Source organism: Macaca nemestrina, chromosome 13 (assembly GCF_043159975.1).
Source record: "Macaca nemestrina isolate mMacNem1 chromosome 13, mMacNem.hap1, whole genome shotgun sequence".
NCBI lineage: Eukaryota > Metazoa > Chordata > Mammalia > Primates > Cercopithecidae > Macaca > Macaca nemestrina.
Genome location: NC_092137.1, coordinates 35,585,172 through 35,604,296, shown reverse-complemented (window position 1 = coordinate 35,604,296; position 19,125 = coordinate 35,585,172).

Here is a 19,125-nt window from a genome sequence, read left to right as displayed (position 1 = left end):
GTAAATATATATGGAATTGTGTGTTGAAGGAGATTTTATAAACACAGAAACAAAGCCAGAAGACATAGAGTTATAGTAAATAATTTTCACATATAAACACTTACAACTTTTTTTAAAAAATGAAAACTCTCATTTAAAAAATCAAAAGACAACTTGGAAACCAATTTTTATACAAACATAAGAGATAAGCCATTAATTTCCTACAAGATTTTTAGGTGGTGAAATGAAATTGTAGAAAGCAGAAGTGCTTTTAAAAATACAAATGAAGAAGTTTCACTCCCAGAGGAATATCTAAATACTGAAGGACTCTACTGCAGAAAAAAACAAGTAAAACCTTCATAAAGCATACTTTTAATGTTGTGTTGACAGGGCTTGCAAAAGTGAGGGAACTTTCAAATACACACTACCCCATTTCCTATATCAAGAACCCTCTAAAAATGTGTATTAGTTGGTTCTCATGCTGTTATGAAGAAATACCCAAGACTGGGTAATTTATAAAGTAAAGAAGTTTAATTGACTCACAGTTCTGCATGGCTGGGGAGGCCTCAAGAAACTTACAATCATGGCAAAGGCACCTCTTCCCAGGGTGGCAGGATAGAGAAAGAGTGCCAGCAGGGGAAATGCCAGATGCTTATAACACCATCAGATCTTGTGAGACTCACTCATTATCAGGAGAACAGTGTGGTGGAAATCACCCCCATGATCCAATTACTTCCACCTGGTACTGCCCTTGACACATGGGGATTATTACAATTCAAGATGAGATTTCAGTGGGGACAGAGAGCCAAACCATATCATTCCACTTCTGGCCCTTCCCAAATCTCATGTCCTGACATTTCAAAACACAATCATGCCCTTCCAATAGTCCCCCAAAGTCTTAGTTCATTGTAGCATTAACTCAAATATGCAAGTCCAGAGTTTCATCTGAGACAAGACAATCCCTTCTGTGTATTAGCCTATAAAACAAAAGCAAATTAGTAACTTCCTAGATACAATGGGGGTACAGTCAGTGAGTAAATACACCCATTCCAAAAGGGAGAAATGTGCCAAAACAAAAGGACTACAGGGCCCATGCAAGTTTGAAATCCAATAGGGCAGTCATTAAAGCTTAAAGTTCCAAAATGATCTCCTTTGACTCCATGTCTCATGTCCATGTCACACTGATGCAAGAGGGGGACTCCCATAGCTCTGGGCAGCTCTGCCCTGTGGCTTTGCAGGGTACAGCCCCCCCTCCCAGCTGCTTTCATGTCTGGCGTTGAGTGCCTGCAGCATTTCCATATTCATGGTGCAAGCTGTCAGTGGATACACCATTGTGGGGTCTGGAGGACAGTGGCCCTCTTCTCACAACTCCATTATGCAGTTCCTTGGTGGGGACTCTGCGTGGGGGCTCTGACTCCACACTTTGCTTCTGCACTGCCCTAGCAGCAGTTCTCCGTAAGGGGTCTACCCCTGCAGCAAAGGTCTGCCTGGACATCCAGGCACTTCCATACATGCTCTGAAATCTAGTTGGAGGTTCCCAAACCTCAATTCTTGACTTCTGTCCACCCACAGGCCCAACACCACATGTAAGCCACCAAGACTTGGGGCTTGCGCCCACTGAAGCAATGGCCTGATCTGTATACTGGCCCCTTTTAGCCACAGCTTGAGCTAAAGCAGCCAAGATGAAGGACACCATGTACGGAGGCTGCACAGAGCAGGCGTGCTCTGGACCAGACCCATGAGACAATTTTTTCCATCTAGGCCTCCAGGACTATGATGGGAGGGGATTCCACAAAGGTCTCTGACATGCCCTGGAGACATTTTCCCCAATGTCTTGGTGATTCACATTCTGCTCCTCATTACTTGTACAAATTTCAGCAGCATGACTTGAATTTCTGTCTACAAAAATGGGTTTTTCTTTTCTATTGCATTGTCAGGCTGCAAATTTTTCAAACATTTATGCTCTGCTTCCTCTTGAAGGTTTTACCGCTTAGAAATTTATTCTGCCAGATACCCTAAATCATCTCTCTCAGATTCAGAGTTCCACAGATCTCTAGGATAGAGGAAAAAAAGGCCACCAGTCTCTTTGCCTAGCAAGAGTGACCTTTATTCAAGCTCCCAGCAAGTTTTTTATCTGCATCTGGATGAGCTCGGCTTGGACTTCATTGCCCATATCACTATCAGCATTTTGGTCAAAGCCATTCAACAAGTCTCTAGGAAGTTCCAATGCTTCCCACATATTCATGTTTTCTGAGCCCTTTAAGACTCTAGGAAGTTTCAAGATTTCCCATATTTTCCTGTCTTCTTCTGAACCTTCAAACTGTTCCAACCTTTGCCTGTTACCCAGTTCCAAATTTGCTTTCACATTTTCAGATGTCTTTATAGCAGCACCCCACTCTCTGTGATACCAATTTACAGTATTAATCTGTTCTCACACTGCTATGAAGAAATATACAAGACTGGGTAATTTATAAAGAAAAGAGGTTTAATTAGCTCACAGTTCTGCATGGCTGGGGAGGCCTCAGGAAACTTACGATCATAGCAGAAGACACTTCTTCCCAGGGTGGCAGGATAGAGAATGAGTGGCAGCAGGGGAAATGCCAGATGCTTATAACACCATCAGATTTTGTGAGACTCACTCATCATCACGAGAACAGCATAGGGGAAACCAACCCCATTATCCAATTAATTCCACCTAGTACTGCCCTTGACACATGGGGATTATTACAATTCAAGGTGAGATTTGGGTGGGAGAACAGAAAAACCATATCAAAATGTAAAAACAAAAAAGGGTCTGAAATTGATGCTAGATACATTGAACTGAAACACAAAGGACAAGCAGTGTAGCTTTGTAGGAAAAATACTGATAGCAGCCTCCAAAATCCTAAAATGAAGTTGTGCCAGCAGGAAGGAGAGGGAGGTATTGAACATCAGGCTACTGTATTAGCTGAAACTTTCAAAGGGAATAAAAGACAAAAAAGAGTTCTTAAAAGCAGCTGTAGAAAGAAAGGCAGATAATCAACACCTGCAAAATAATCAAAATGTGATTAATAGAAGCCTTCCTCATAGCAACAATGAAAATAAGAGGCAAGAAAAAATATTTTCCAAGTGCTGAGGAAAAATAACTGTCAAATAATACACTTTCAGGTAAGAATGTAGGGTGATACATGTAAATCCAAATATATCTGTAGAAAGAATACATCTACACGAATACAACTACCATCGATTATCAGATTAGAGTCTGATGCAGAGGAATATGTTATATGTCATATAGAAGAGACACATTTAAACCTGAAACATGAAAAGTTTGAATGTACAGAAGGTCAGAAATGTTATACTAGATAAATACATATAAAATAAAGCTGGAAATGCAATATCAGTATCAGAAAATGTGGGCTTTCAAAGACAAAACACATTATTGGCAATAGAATGAGTCATTACTGAATGATCCTTATAATTATCTTTTAAGAGTAGCCTTATAGTTTTTATAATAATTGTCCTATGATTATCATTGTAAGAAAGATAATAACTAAAAATAGCTGATGTCAATATAGCAAACACTATGTGCTAGACATTTTCCTAAAATCTTGGATACATATTTCATTTTATTTTCACTACAATTCTATGAGATATCTACTATCATTATCCTCATTTCACCAATGAAGAAATTAAGGCACTGAAATGCTAACTTATAGTCATACAACTAGTTAGTGAAGAGACAAAGAGTCAAACCAGGAAGATAAACATCAGTCTCTATGTTCTCAATTCTAATCCATAAATCTATTAAAATATTATATTCACTGAAAAAAATGTAGCGACTAGGCCAAGCAAGGTGGCTCACACCTGTAATCCCAACATTATGGGAGGCTGAGGCGGGTGGATTACAAGACCAGGAGTTCAAGACCATCCTGGCCAACATGGTATAACCCCATCTCTACTAAAAATACAAAAATTAGCTGAGCATGGTGGTGTGTCCCTGTATCCTAGCTACTCTGGAGGCTGAGGCAGGAGAATAGCTTGAACAAGGGAGGCAGAGGTTGCATTGAGCCAAGAACACACCACTGCACTCCAGCCTGAGTGACAGAGTGAGACTCTGTGTCTCTCACACACCCCCACCACACACACACAATGTAGCAACTATGAATATGAATGTTCCTATTTTTTTAAAAGCCAGAAGACAAATGAAGCCCAAATTAATAGAACTAAAGAGGAAAGTTGATAACTCCACTACCATAGTGTAAGATTTTAGCAAATTTCCCCCAATTATTAATCGATCAAACAGACAAAATATTTATTCATAACGTGATATGAATAATGTAATCAATAAGCTTGATTAAACAAACATATAGAGTTCAGCATCCAAGTGGAAAATAAGCATTCTTTTCAAGCAGATATTGTTACTGTAGCTTAGACCCTGAGTCTTCACTCTTGGACAAATAGAAATGAACACCAGGTCAAACAGAAATGTTTCTCAGGCAAGCTTTAATAGGCTTGCAGCTTGAGCAAAGCAAGGGAGCAATGCATGGGAAAAGGTTCCCAGTGCCAGGTCTCTGAAGGGCTTGGCTCTTGTCATTTTATAGAAGCTGAGGCCAGAAAAGGAGTGACATGTAGGCATCTAGAGGCAGGGAACTTTCAGCACCTGCTGCACTTTAACATCCGATATGGTTTAGCTCTGTGTCTCCATCCAAATTTCATGTTGAATTCTAATCTCCAAAGTTGAGGGAGGAACCTGGTGGGAGGTGATTTGATCAGGGGGTGGATTTTCCCCTTGTCGTTATCCTGATAGTGAGTTAGGTCTCATGAGGTCTGGTTCTTTGAAAGTGTATAGCTCTTCTCTTTCTCTCTCTCCTGCCAGCCATATGAAGACGTGCCTACTTCCCCTTTGCCTTCTGCCATGATTGTAAGTTTTCTAAGGCATCCCCGGAAGCAGAACAGCTTGTACAGCTTGCAGAACCATGAGCTGATAAAACCTCTTTCGTTTATAAATTACCCAGCCTCAAGTATGTCTTTACAGCAGTGTGAGAGTGGACTAATACAACATGTTTCTTAGTGTGTTGTATGTGTTGTTAGCATGTTGAGTCTCCACCCCTGGGTGTGATTTTCAATACTATCATGAGATTATAGTGAGGAAAAACTCCCTGAAAGGTCAGCACTGTAGTTTATCTTGTCTTTATGCTGCCTGGATCTGGTCTGGTTCTTTCTGGAAATGCCAGAGTCTGGCTTCAGTAACCTCAGAAGACATTACTCAAAGAGGTAAAGAGTTGGTTTCTTCTTTTTATGGTTAGGAGTTCAGCCTGGTCAGCTGAATCAGGAGAGGCCCCCCTTCTGGCATGTAATTTGTGTCAGCTTGTAAGGGAGGCAAAAATAGTTAGGGGAGGAAATATGCCTAGTCATGTGTGACCCATGGGGCCTTGGTTACATTGTCTCTTATCTGCCAGGACCAAGTCTCTTCTTTATACTGTTTCGGTGTCACTCGATAGATTGCTTCATGAATGGGCTTCCAGTAGAGGACTATTTCGCTAATAATTATAGCTGGAAAAAAAGGGCCAAAGAACCTCCATGTAACTATGTATTCAAGGACATTTCCTGTTCAGAAGAGTGACCTTAACAGAAATGGGGAAGTTTTCCAGCTGCACTGATACAGAAGTCCCTAGTGACATATGGCCATTGAGTACTTCCAATGAGGTTAGTTCAAAGTGAGATGTGCTTTAATCATACGCACTAGAGTTTGAAGACAAAATTAGAATAAAATGCAAAACATCTTATTAATTTTTATATTGCTTTAATGTCAAAATAACGTTTTAGATATAGTAGGTTGAATAAACACTTTATTAAAGTTAACTTCATCTGTGTCTTTTCACTTTTAAAATACTATGGCTACTAAAAAAATTTAAATTACACATGTGGCTTGCGTAATGTACCTATTGGAAAAGATGATGCTGGTCTAGAGCTTTATTGAATTCATACCAACTGAGCCAGAATTTTGCTAAGCTATAGAATTGGTGGAGGAGATCAGCCTCTAGATCAAACCAAATTTTTCTGAAGGACCTAAAGAAATGAAGATCTATACTATTCCTATAAAAATGAAAGCTCAAAATCATATACACATCAGTTGTCCTTTAATTTATCTGAAATTCAATGCAATTTTGACCGAAATACCAACAGTGTTTTTCATGAATCTTGACAAACTAATTTGAAAATTTATCTGGAGGAGTAAAGACCAAAAATGGCCAAAACTGAATAATGTACCCTACCAGCTATCAATGCATATTGTAAACCTCTAGTGATAAAGTCAATATGTTATTGGTACAGAGATACAAAAACATTGACCCACAGAACAAAATGAAGATCTGGGAAATAAGACTGTGTTTTATAACTTAATATATCACAAAGGTGCAATTGAAGATCATCGTGGAAGAAAGAGTATTCAAAATGTGAGACTGAACAATTAACTGCCCACATAAATTGGATCCTTAAATTGGATTTTTACTTTCCACCATACACATAAGTTAATTCTAGATAGGATAAGGGGAATGGTTCAAGGGGAATATTTGAGACCTTAAAAGAAAATAAGATTTTTTTTTTTCTAAATTTGAGCTAGGGAAAGACAAATTAAAATACATGTTAAGCATTTAAAATGGACAAATTTTACTATATGTTCATTAAAAACTTCTCTGCAAAAAACACCTAAAGACGGTGAAAAGACAAAACACAAACAAATGTCTGCAGTACATGAAATTTGCAAAGGATTAGGAAGACTCTTACAAATCAGTTAGAAAAGGACAAAACTCAATAGAAAATTGAAAAAAGGACACAAACGGGCATCTCACAGAAGAGGAAACATGTTGCAAACAAGCTCGTGAAAGATGTTTAACTTTATTAGTACTAAGGGAAATACAAATTAGCATTTAAAAACTATTGGCCTGATTTTATTCCCATTGATGATAATCCCACAACAATTACAAAACCAGACAGATCCAACAATCAGAGAGGAGATGAGTCAACCAATTGCTGGAGGAAGTATAAATATAAGCAGAAATAAGCCGTCGTTATTCTTTGAGGCTGAAAATTTACATCAGCTATGATCCAACAATTTCACTCCCATGGAATACATTCTATGCTTTCTCTCTGTCAAGTGTCAAGAGAGCTACAAGAATGCTTATTGTGGCCGGGCGCGGTGGCTCACGCCTGTAATCCCAGCACTTTGGGAGGCCGAGGCGGGTGGATCACGAGGTCAGGAGATCGAGACCATTCTAGCTAACACGGTGAAACCCCGTCTCTGCTAAACACACACACACACACACACACAAATTAGCCGGGCGAGGTGGCAGGCGCCTGTAGTCCCAGCTACTCGGGAGGCTGAGGCAGGAGAATGGCGTGAACCCGGGAGGCGGAGCTTGCAGTGAGCCGAGATCACGCCACTGCACTCCAGCCTGGGCGACCAGAGCGAGACTCCGTCTCAAAAAAAAAAAAAAAAAAAGAAGAAAAGAAAAGAAAGAAAAGAAAAAAAAAGAACGCTTATTGTAAAACTGCTGTAATAAAAAAAAAAAAAAAAGAAAAGAAAAGAAAAGAAAGGAAAAACAAGGAAGGAAGAAAGGATGGAATGAAACAAAGAAGGAAATAAAAGAAAAAAGGAAGAAGAGAGGGAAAGAAGGGGAGAAAAAGAGAAAGAAGAAGGGAGGGAAAGAGAGAGAGATGCAGGAAAGAAAGAAGGGAATGAGAAATAAGGAAAGAGAGACCTCAAATTTTCAGAAAAAAATGGGCATGTAGAAGGATTCATTCACCCACTCAGATATTTTGCATGTGGAAATGAATGAAATGAAGATATGTGGTACAATATGCATGAATATTATGTAATTCATATTCAGGAGACCTACTTACAGTAAGATACTCCTTTTACAAAGGTCCAAAAAAAGATAAACTGGCAATTGAACGTTTATGAATGAATATATAAGTATTGTATGTAAATAAAAATAAAAACGGATATAAAGATAGCATTTATAGTGCGCTCACATTTGTGGGAAAGGCAGTTGTAAGGAGGAACACTTAAGATGAAATGATATTGTAAAATTTTACTTTATAAATTAGATGGTGGTTTAATGGATATTCATTTTATTACTGTGCTTTAGTATATAATACAGGTATGTTACACTTTTTCATGGATCAAATACTATTACATTAAAATGTAATACCTTACATTATTACATTAAACATAAACAAATATGTAAATATGCACACCAACAAATGGTGAGTTGAGAAGATGATAATGTCATTTTCTTTGGAACTTTCTTACAACTCCCTGAACCACTGTCTCTTATAGAGCCATTTGTTTAATCTCCTTATGATTTCCTCTTTGGCTCAGCTGTTTAGTGCAGAACAATGCATGAGTTTGTTCAATCTCTGCTTAGTGTGGTGCCTCGCTCCTCATTAGTGGATGCACAACAGATGAAAAATGATAAATGAGTAGCTGTTCCAGATTGTGGAAATATTGCAAGTGATAATTCTATGAAAATTTTTTAAGCTGAACACCCACCTATTTGGTTCCAAATTGCATAAATCATCTTGAAAGTAGGCTTTGTTCTAGCTCTCAAGAAACAGCACAGTCTGACATATCTGTAGGGAAATTGGATTTTTCATAATATGTTCTTAAGAGAAAGCAGTAAAAAGGGCTTCATAAAAAAGAGAAGCAAAATGCATATGCAGCCTTCTGAAAATGTAAAAGCTGATGATATTTCTCCTTTGGGCATTAGATCAATCTCATACATAAACACTGAAATGCAGACTTACTAAGGAAATAGATCATTGGATGTCTAAAAGCATTTGTATTATGGGACTAGTAGAAAAACAGAGAATATTTTCTGCCCCTGCAATATAATGCAGACATTTTGATAGGAAATATATGTTGCCCATAGTCAAAATTCATTGGGAAATACAACCTCAGCATATAAGGGTCCAAAATTAAATAATTAAATAAATATTTTTTTCAACCTTATTATTATTATAAGAAATGACAGTTAACCTCGGAGAGTATTCTGAAGGAAACAGTTTTGGCTCAATGATTCTGCTTGCAGGCATCTTATTCTATCTTCAGAGAAGCTTATGATGTGCCAAGTAAGATCATGTTTCCTTTCAGCGTTTGTATATTATCTTGAGAATGACACCACATTTGCTGATGATATTATCAAAATATCCTTATGGTATTGACTTGGTAAATGGACTGATATGGTTTGGCTCTGTGTTCTCACCCAAATCTCACCTCAAATTATCATCCCCATGTGTCAGGGGAAGGGCATGGTGGGAGGTGATTGGATCATGGGAGTGGATTTCTCTTTTGCTGTCCTCTTGATAGTAAATGAGTTCTCATGAGATCTGATGGTTGAAAAGTGTGACACTTCCCCCTTTCTCTCTTTCTCCCGCCACCATGTAAGACATTTGTTGCTTCCCCTTCACCCTCTACCACAATTGTGAGTTTCCTGAGGCCTCCCCAGCCATTCAGAACTATGAGGAAATTAAACCTCTTTTGTTTTTAAATTACCCTGTCTCAGGTGGTTCTTTATAGCAGTGTGAAAATGGACTAATACATGGACACAATTAAAAACTGCATTTCCTAAATTCTTACTTCTAGCCTAATTTCTGCCTTTTGTAAAGATTATTAAATTTCCTCGCTCTTTGTTAGATTCCAATGAATGTGACCTTCTTTGTATTTTTTGAGAACATGAGCAAATGTAGAGACAAAGGCAAAAAGAAATTTCTACCATCTTTTAGTGTTGGAGATTATATTTTCAATATGCCTGGTTTACTAATGATTTTTGATTAAATGTGGTTTGATTTTTCCTTTGTTGTTCTATTTCAGATCTTATAATGTAAGGACCAAAGAGTTGTCTTAAATAATTACCTCTCATTGTGAGGGAGTATAGTGTATTGTTTAAAAGTGCAGACTGGAGGCAAATAATAATTATTTTTAATGGAAATATATCTAATAGAATAATATTGGTAAAACTGAAACATTAACTGGTAAAAATAATAAACACTAATAACACTAATTATATACATCTCTCTGTCCACTTCATGCTGTCACCCACATAGCTGAAGGGGGTTGGAGATAACACATACCCATGCCGATTAGTCTTATTTTGAATATGTGACTTCAAACTTCAAATGGCCCCAAAATGCTGCTTGACAATCACACTACCTTTTTCTGTTTCATTTATTCTGGAACTCTATAAGGTGACTCATTCCTTTTAATCTCTTCTCAAAATCTCAACCCTTTTAAGATTGCCACATTTAGCCAAATGAATACAGGATGCTCAGGAAAATTTGAATTAAATCTAAATGCTTATGTATATGTACACTGTGATAAAAGAAAAAGATAACATATGGAATACTTATACTTAAACAATGATTGTTTACCTAAAATATAAAACAAGTATGTAAATCACCTACCTCTGTTTTTAAAAATCATATTCCCTGATGGTTTGGCTCTCCTAAATGGTTTTTTTTTGTTTCACAGAGTTTGCTTATAAAGTTCCTTGCAGTATGTATTCCATTTATATGTCATTCCATGATGACACAGTTTCTATAGTGGTCATATCTAATTAATTTTGTTCATTTGTTCACTGAAAAATTATTAATGATATGACATATTCAACGTTGACACTATGAGCCACTATATTAGCATGTACTGGCATAAAGTTCACAAAGTCTCTGGCTTTTCAAACTTGGTTTGTTGAAACTTACAATGCCATCTTTTTTTTGGCATAACTTTATTCATTCCTTTCCATTATTAGGATTATGTAGCATGGATTGATTGATGATTTTTCAAATGCTGTGGCCTGAAGAGAAAGAATATGGTCTTCAAATTTTATTCTCTTGTTGTTCAACACTACACATGAGGATGCCACTTGTTCCCATGTAACTGTTATGTAAAATCAAATTCTTCAAAGTATAAAACATATTTAAAAGATAACTCATGGCAAATGCCATAATAATGATACACTTAAAGATGAAATTTCTTTTCTTGTTCATAAGTAATGTCTCTTTTAAAACAGCTTTGACACTTAAAGAGATATTTTTCCATCACTTTTTGATTTAACATGTTCAACAAGTTTCTGAAGCAACGGAGCACTTTTATGACACAGTGTGCTTTTCGTTCAATTTGCATAATCCTATTGTTAAAGAGATGTTGAAAAGTATTAACAAGGAATAAATAGAATTCATTCAATGAATTACTTAGAAAATCAACAAGCATTGGGAGGGGCCTGTTCAGAACTAAAGTATGAATTCAATAAGCTGGATATTTTCTCACTGTATTTGTTAAGGGAGAGCCAATGGGCTTCTGAATATGAGAGAACTGAACAATCCTGAATTCCAACAAAATCTCAAAAGTCCTTTAGTCATGGGTTTGATAGCATACATACTGAAATTAGAAAATAATTTCATGTGATCTCTGTAGTGCCAATAGGAAATATTTGATGCCAATAGCATGACGTCTCTTGAGCAGTGTCATGTACAATATGGATCAAAAAGCTAACACCTTATGAAGAATCATTCATGCTTTGATTCAACTTTAAATAAACCTTGTTTGCATATTTACACATTTACTTTTATTTGTATTTTTATTACTTCTACTAAAGTCAGTACATTTTTTCCTCATTAAGTCCTAACTAAAAACAAGTCTGCAAAAATTTGCTGTTGTTTCTGAAGTTTCATCTAAAAGGGATTTTACGCTTCATAACCTTCTGAGGAAGCCTTTTTCATGAGGAAAATATTGCATAAGCAAAGGGAATTTTTTTTCTGCATTGTGATTATTTTCACCATGGCTCTTTTGTAAAATGGCGAATCATTTTGATATTTTATGATCTCTGCCATAGTAAATGTAGCTATTATATATTTGTATTATTACGGTAGATGTAATTTTGGTACTTAAAAGTTTGCTTGTGATTTTAGAATCAGAAAATGCTTTTGGTAGCTGTTTTTTCCAAAGAAATTTGAGCTTAAATACTGATGCTGATGTATATCGTATGGAAGGCATTCCAACTTCCACTGCTTCATATGAATTTCCCTTAATCAAATTTTTATTTTTTGCCACAATTATAGTATTAGTTAAGAAATCTTATATCACTTGTGCCTATATGCTGGTTTATATCTGATTTTTCACCATTTTCCATATCGTATGAGTAATTGTACACTACACACAGAGGTCTAAAAGAGCATTTTCTTTGTTTAGTAAATGTCACTCTTCAGAAAATTATCACAAAGTTTATTTCTGTGTTTTAGCATTTGAGGATTAAAATATACAAAAACACAAATAGGTAATAGAAACCACCACAAGAATTGAAAAGAATGACTTTAATAATCTCAGGGAATCTTCATTGAATTTGTCACTCACAAGTCCAAATTAATAAGTAACCATAAACAAGGGTTGAGTTGTTGAAAGGGTTGTCAACTTGCAAACTAACAATAAAATTGACTAATATCTGGAGCAAAAGGTGAAGTTTTCCTTTGCTTACAAGTAATAGCAATATCTGTAAGGCATTGTCCTTATGTAACGTCAGAGATGATAAAGTTTCGGAAAGACTGGCTTATCAAAGCTTGGCAGACTTTCAGAGGTAGGAGGGTTTAGGGACTACAGAACTTCATATTCTACTGGTGTGGTCATTGTACTAAGGCTGATGTTCACCAGCTGACTTTTAGAAACACAGAAAATACACTGAAACATTTGTTGATTGACTAATGTTCAGAAGCATGGGGTTATCACTGATTAGTCTATTTTCAAAAATGAAGTTTAATGATTGATTGACTGACTTTCAGAAGTCATAGTTACATGAATCAGGCTGGTGTTTCACTGATTTTCAGAGCATGGGTAGTAATCTGATTTTATCCCTAATGGTGGTTACTTATGCAAGACTTGGAACCTTGGCCAAAGAACAATCTTTCATATCCTAAATATGAAAAATAAATAATTTTAATTCTTACATGTTTCTTTTGGCTTTCTTTCAGTCAACACTGCAAGAAGAAACTTAAGAGACTCTCCAGATCTTTATTTGTAGAGGTATGACTTTCAGCTTGTGTTGCCATTGAAGTGATTTAAGCTGCCAATGGGTGTGATTGAAAAATTGCTCTAAAAGCCAATTTTTTGTCATTGACTGGAAAAAATACTGAATATAGAACATCTAGAGTGTCCTGGCAAAGACAATACAAGACACAGGGGAAGAGTGTTAGATTCAGAACATGTTTGCAATATAAAAAGATACTTGGCAACCCTAAACCCTCATCATTATTCTTAACTTTGTTTTCTATTTCATTGAGAAAATAATAGAAGATAAGAGAGAACTTCTACAAACTGTCTACCACATCTAACCCTTACTTGAATCTATTCCCAATTATTCTAACTTTTCTCCAGTTAACAATATAGATAAATTAATTGTGCAGCTGATAAAAGCAATAAATTCCACTTACCTAGTAGATCTTATCACCTCTTACATGAATAAGGGCATAATTCAATCAATCCTCATATTCCTCTCAAATTTATACCTATAGGTAAGACCTCTTCCCAGAACATCAGGCTTGTATATCTAACTGTCTGGTAGACATTGCCACTTGATTGTCTGATAAGCATTGCAATCTTTAAGTGTATATGACCAAGATCCTAACCCATCCCTCAAGAAGCTCCCAACAACTTTACTGCCGAAACTGTATGCCACAGTATTTTCTATCTCTGTCAAAGACAGCACCATCATTACAGTTCTTCAGGCCAAAATCTCTACATTCACACTGTCAGAAAACCCGATTTTTCTACCTTTAAAATGTATCCAGAATCTTACCACTTCTCATTACTTCCATCATAACACCTTGATCTAAACCAAATTTAGGTTTTTGCCACATCCCTTTTATGGTCTAGCTGTTTTTCTCTTGGACTTTTCTCAGTCTTTTCTTAAAATAGAAATCAAAGAGATTCTATTATAGAGTCCAAGCATGACATGACTGTTCTCAATTCCTTTCAATTACCCAGCACCTCACAGAAAGAAAAAGCCAAAGGCATTGTTTTGACCATCAAGGTTGAACAGGATTTACCTGCTGTAAATTCTGTGACGTTTTCTCCTATTACTCTTTTTTTTTTTTTTTTTTTTTTTTTTTGCTCACTCAGCTCTAGCCACACTTCCCTCCTTGTTGTTCCTCATATACTAGGCACCCTCCTATTCAGGACATTTAAATTTGCTGTTTTCTCTTCCTAGAATTCTTTTCAGGGTACTCCAGTTCCTCTCTCACCTGGTGTGGATCCTAACTCAAATGTAACCTTTGCCCCAGATCATAGTATTGAGGATTACAACGTCCACATAGTCTGTTTTCCCTTTTCCTGCTTTTTTTTTTTTTTTTGTCTGTAGGATCTATCATCATTTAGCACTCTCTATATTTTATGGTTTATTGTCTGCCTCCCCCAACTGGACAGTAAATTCAGTGAAGGCAGAGGTTATTGTCTAATTTTTTTTGTCTATATTCTTGATTCTTAGAATGTTGCTCAGGTATTTAATGAATGTTTACTATTACTGTTTTTACTTTATTTTGTCACTGTCATTGTTATAAAGTGCAGTAATCTCATTAAAAAGTCGAAGCTATTAAACTGCTTTCAAAATCTATTTCGAGTCTCGCTCGCATAGCTTTGCCCTTTCTCCAAATGAATTACCTGACTAGAGTTATTCAATTTAATATAATGAGTACTCTTCAAATATCTGTTTTTTGCTTAATTTTAAACTACTTTGATTAAGGGAGGAATAAAAAATACAGATACTCTGTATTATTCTTAAAGGGCTTAAATATTTTTCAGGAAGATAGAATATGCACGTATAAAGAAAGAAAAGAAAATGTATGAATAATAAAATAAATATTCAGTCATTGTTTCAAATATACAATAAATATTTCTTATGTATTTATTGCCATCCATGGCTCAATCTAGATGTTATTAATGTAAGTAAATGGAGAGGAAACTACCCTTAGAAACTCATAGTACAATCAAATGCCCTAAATGCATTGAACAGAACACAAGAATGATGAGCACTAATGAGAGAGAGAAACTAAAGATGAAATTCAGGAATGAGGAGATATGGGATGTTTTGTCTGGACCATGTAGACTAGACAATCCCCAGTGGAAACTGAAAACTCAATGTGTCAGTTCATTACCCAGGAAATATCCCTATCTGTCTTACCGCCTTAAACTACGATTATTGTCAAGATTTCCTTGATTTTTGCTCTGGGTATAAATTATTACTACACAGGAATATTTCTACTTTACAATGGAGCTTGTGAGAAATATAACTTTGAAATAACATTGGACTACAATCAAATTTAATTTAGGGATGGACTATAGATGTGGGCTAAGAAGATTCTTTGACTATTCCCCTCCTCTCTTCTTCTTTTTTCTGGCTCAGAGTATGTATAAAGTGAGGTTTCCCTGTACCTGCAAGGCTATATTTCAAAGTTTGTGTTGTTCCCTGACATAGGCTGTGAATCTGTTTCGCTTCCATCTCTGCATGGATGTGCAGGGCTGTTATTCTGGCAGAGTTACCCACCTAACTACTCCAATGCACTTAGTTTGCCTTGTTTCCTAGCAACGGGTTCCATCTAATTTGTTTTCCTGTAGCATCGCTCCTGCCTCAGACTTTCTTGTTCCTCTTTCTCTTGCTAAATAGATTTATAAGTGTCTAATAGTCTTTGTGCCATATGTCTATCGAACAAGTCTTTCTCCAGAAAAGTAGGGGACTGGATAACACCATGTACCTTCAGGACAGCAATTTTAAATTAGGGGCCTGAACATAAATTTCAGAGAGCTGTGGTCATGTAGTTTGGTAATACTGTTTTATTTTGTAGTATTAAAATAACTTTGCAGTGAGAAACCACTTTTATCCCCAAGGGCTCCTTATTAAAAACAACATAGGAAATTTTTACTTTCCTAAATTCAGTTTGTAACTAATCCAAATTATGTGAATTTGATCGCGTGTGAGCAAATCATTTAATTCTTTATTGTTTCCATGACAAGTTCTATCCTTGTTTTTTAATGACTGTTAAGGAGAGTCAACTTTACATTAATCAATGGGGAACTGATCATGCACGCACATCCTTTTTATAGGGTAGTGCCCCACTTCATAGAGAAACGACAGATAAGCAGCAACTCACTTTGCCAATGGTCAAGTTATACCTGCCCAATTCAAACAACAATGTACTAATACATATAAATAATAAATTATGAGCTACTGCTTGTGTCATGTATGTAAAATATAGGGGAACAGCCATGGTAAAACTTATTCCATAAAGTAGTTTTTTAAGAGACATCCTCCCAAGTGAAGGGAGGAGTGCTGTGTCAAACATCTACAGGGCTCTCCAAGGCACTACAACTCTCTACTAGCAGAGTGAATAAAGAAGTGGGAATAAGCCAGTGTTATTCTTAGGAAAAATTCCATCCTCACAGTAATTGGTAATGGTTAAATAATATTCCACTTTATAACTATAAGTGTCATTGGTGTTATTTTATGGATGAAGACTTGGGTAGATTGGATTAGAAGTAAAAATGACAGCCTTGCGGGGTAAATTAAATACCCTAGACTATAAAAGCAAATACTGGAAGGCTCCTCTATAGCAATGGTTTGTAGTTAGAAAGGGACTTCAAAACCACCTGAAGATCTTTACCAACGATTTGCCGAAGACCTACACATGGGGAGATTCTTTTCATGCAAAATGGGGTTACAGAGGCACATCATAACAAATATTAAGGAAAAGCTTTTGTAATAATAAAGACATGTGTATTCTGTACCCAAAGTAATGCTATTCTGAAATTAGGACTAGACAATAAATTTATTGCATAATTAAGGGATATTCTAGATAAATAGTTTGAGGCCACATATAAATATTGATTACTTACTATAAATTAGATATAAATTACATATTTTGGACATACGGAATGATTGGAATTATATTTCATCATCATTAAAAAAATTACTATGCTGGAAAGTCAGCTTCTCCCTTCTCTTTTTTGATTCCAGGATTGCTCAGTAGCAATGCTCAGAATTTCAACATGGATGGAATTCTGAGCCTTGAAGACAAGTAGCCTTGTGTTCAAGGCTCAGAAATTCTCCACAGTGATTCTAATTGAAAGGGTTCTTGCTATCTTTCAAAAAGCCATTTGAATTGCCAGCTCTTACTGCAAAAAATTTACTGACAGCTCAAGTCCGTGGACAATAAGTATTGTCTGTATATATTATGTTATGGTTAAAGGTTAAAGGCATCTGGGAAAATGGAATCATGTCTAACACAGAGAGAAATGTATTATTTCCTTTGTATTTTTTTCTTGCATGTTGACAAATTATAGTCGTATCTATTTATGGAGTACAAAGTGGTGTTACAATTTTTGAATAAAATGTGGAATGATTAAATTAAGCTAATAAACATATCTATCACCTCAAATATTCAACTTGTTTTGTGATGAGAATATTTGAAATGTATTCTTAGTGACATTGTAATGTGTAGTACTCAGTTATTAGCTATATTTACCATCCTGTGCTATTGATCTAAAAAAATAAAATTTATTCCTTTTGCCAAACTGAAACTTTGTACTCTATTACTATCAGTTCCACATTCCTCACCAGCATCTGGTAACCACCATTCTACTCTTGCTTCTATGAGTGCCATCATTTTAGAGTCCACATATATATAGAAACATGCTGTATTTGTCTTTCTGTGTTTGGTTTATTTCACTTAGGGTGACATTCTCCAATTCCATCTATGTTGTCATGAATAACAGAATTTTTTCTCTTTTTATGAATGCATAGTATTCCACTGTGTGTATAGTAGTTTCTTGGTATCCATGGGGAATTGGTTCCGGAACTCCCATACCAAAATCCATGGATGCTCAAGTTCCTTATATAAAATGGTGTAGTGTCTACCTATAACCTATGCACATTCGCCTATGTATTTTAAATTGTCTCTAGATTTTCTAAAATACCTAATACAATGGAAATGCTATCTAAATAGCTGTTACACTGTATTTTTAAGATTTGATCATTTTTATTGTCGTACTATTAATATTTATTTATTTCAGATATTTTTAATCTGCAGTTGGTTGATTCTGCAGTTGCCAAACCTCCAGATACAGAGGGTCAACTATAAATACCATATTTTCTTTATCTATGCATCCCTTGATGGACTCTTACATTAATTCCATAACTTGACTACTGTGAAGAATGCATCAGTAAACATGGGAGTGCAAACATCTCTTCAACATACTAATTTCAGATCTTTTGAGTAAATAACCAGAAATTGAATTGTTGGATCATTTGGTAATTCTATTTTTAGTTTTTGGAGGAACCTTCATAATGTTTTCCACAGTGGCTGCACTAATGTGCATTCCCATCAATAATGCAAGGTGTTATCTTTTCTCTATATCCTTGCTAATACTTATCTTTTGTCTTTTTAAAACTTTTCTAAATTAGCCATTCTTATAGGTGTGAGGTGATATCTCATCGTGATTTTGAATTTTCATCTTCCCAGTGATCAGTGATACTGAGAATTTTTTTGCTTATCTGTTAGATATACATGTCTTCTTTTGAGGAATGTCTATTCAAGTCCTTTGCCTAATTATTAATCAGATTATTCATTATCCTTGTGTAAAGTTTATAGATTCTTTTAGAATCTTAAAATTTCTCCCAATTCATAGGTTCTCTTTATTCTGTTGTTTTCTTTGCTATACAGAAGCTTTTTGGTTTGATTATCCCATTGATCTATTTTTTTCTTTTGTTGCTGCACTTTTGGGGTGAAAATTAATATAAATATATCTCTCTATATATATTTATATATAGATATCTATAAATAGATATCTATAAATATATATACATATCTAAATATATATATCTCTCTCTCTGAGACTAGTGTTGTATAGCTTTTCCTCTGTTTTCTTCTGTCAGCTTGTTGCAAAGGTAATTGCAGTTTTGGCCAAACCCCATCACTTTTGTACCAAACTAATAGTAGTTTTACAGTTCTTGGTCTTATGTTTAAATCTTTGTCCTGCCTGCCTACTTCTTCTGATATGGGGCAGGTAACTTCATACATAAAAGATAATCAAATGTTTTTTGAGTTAATAAATAAATAAATGAGTTAATG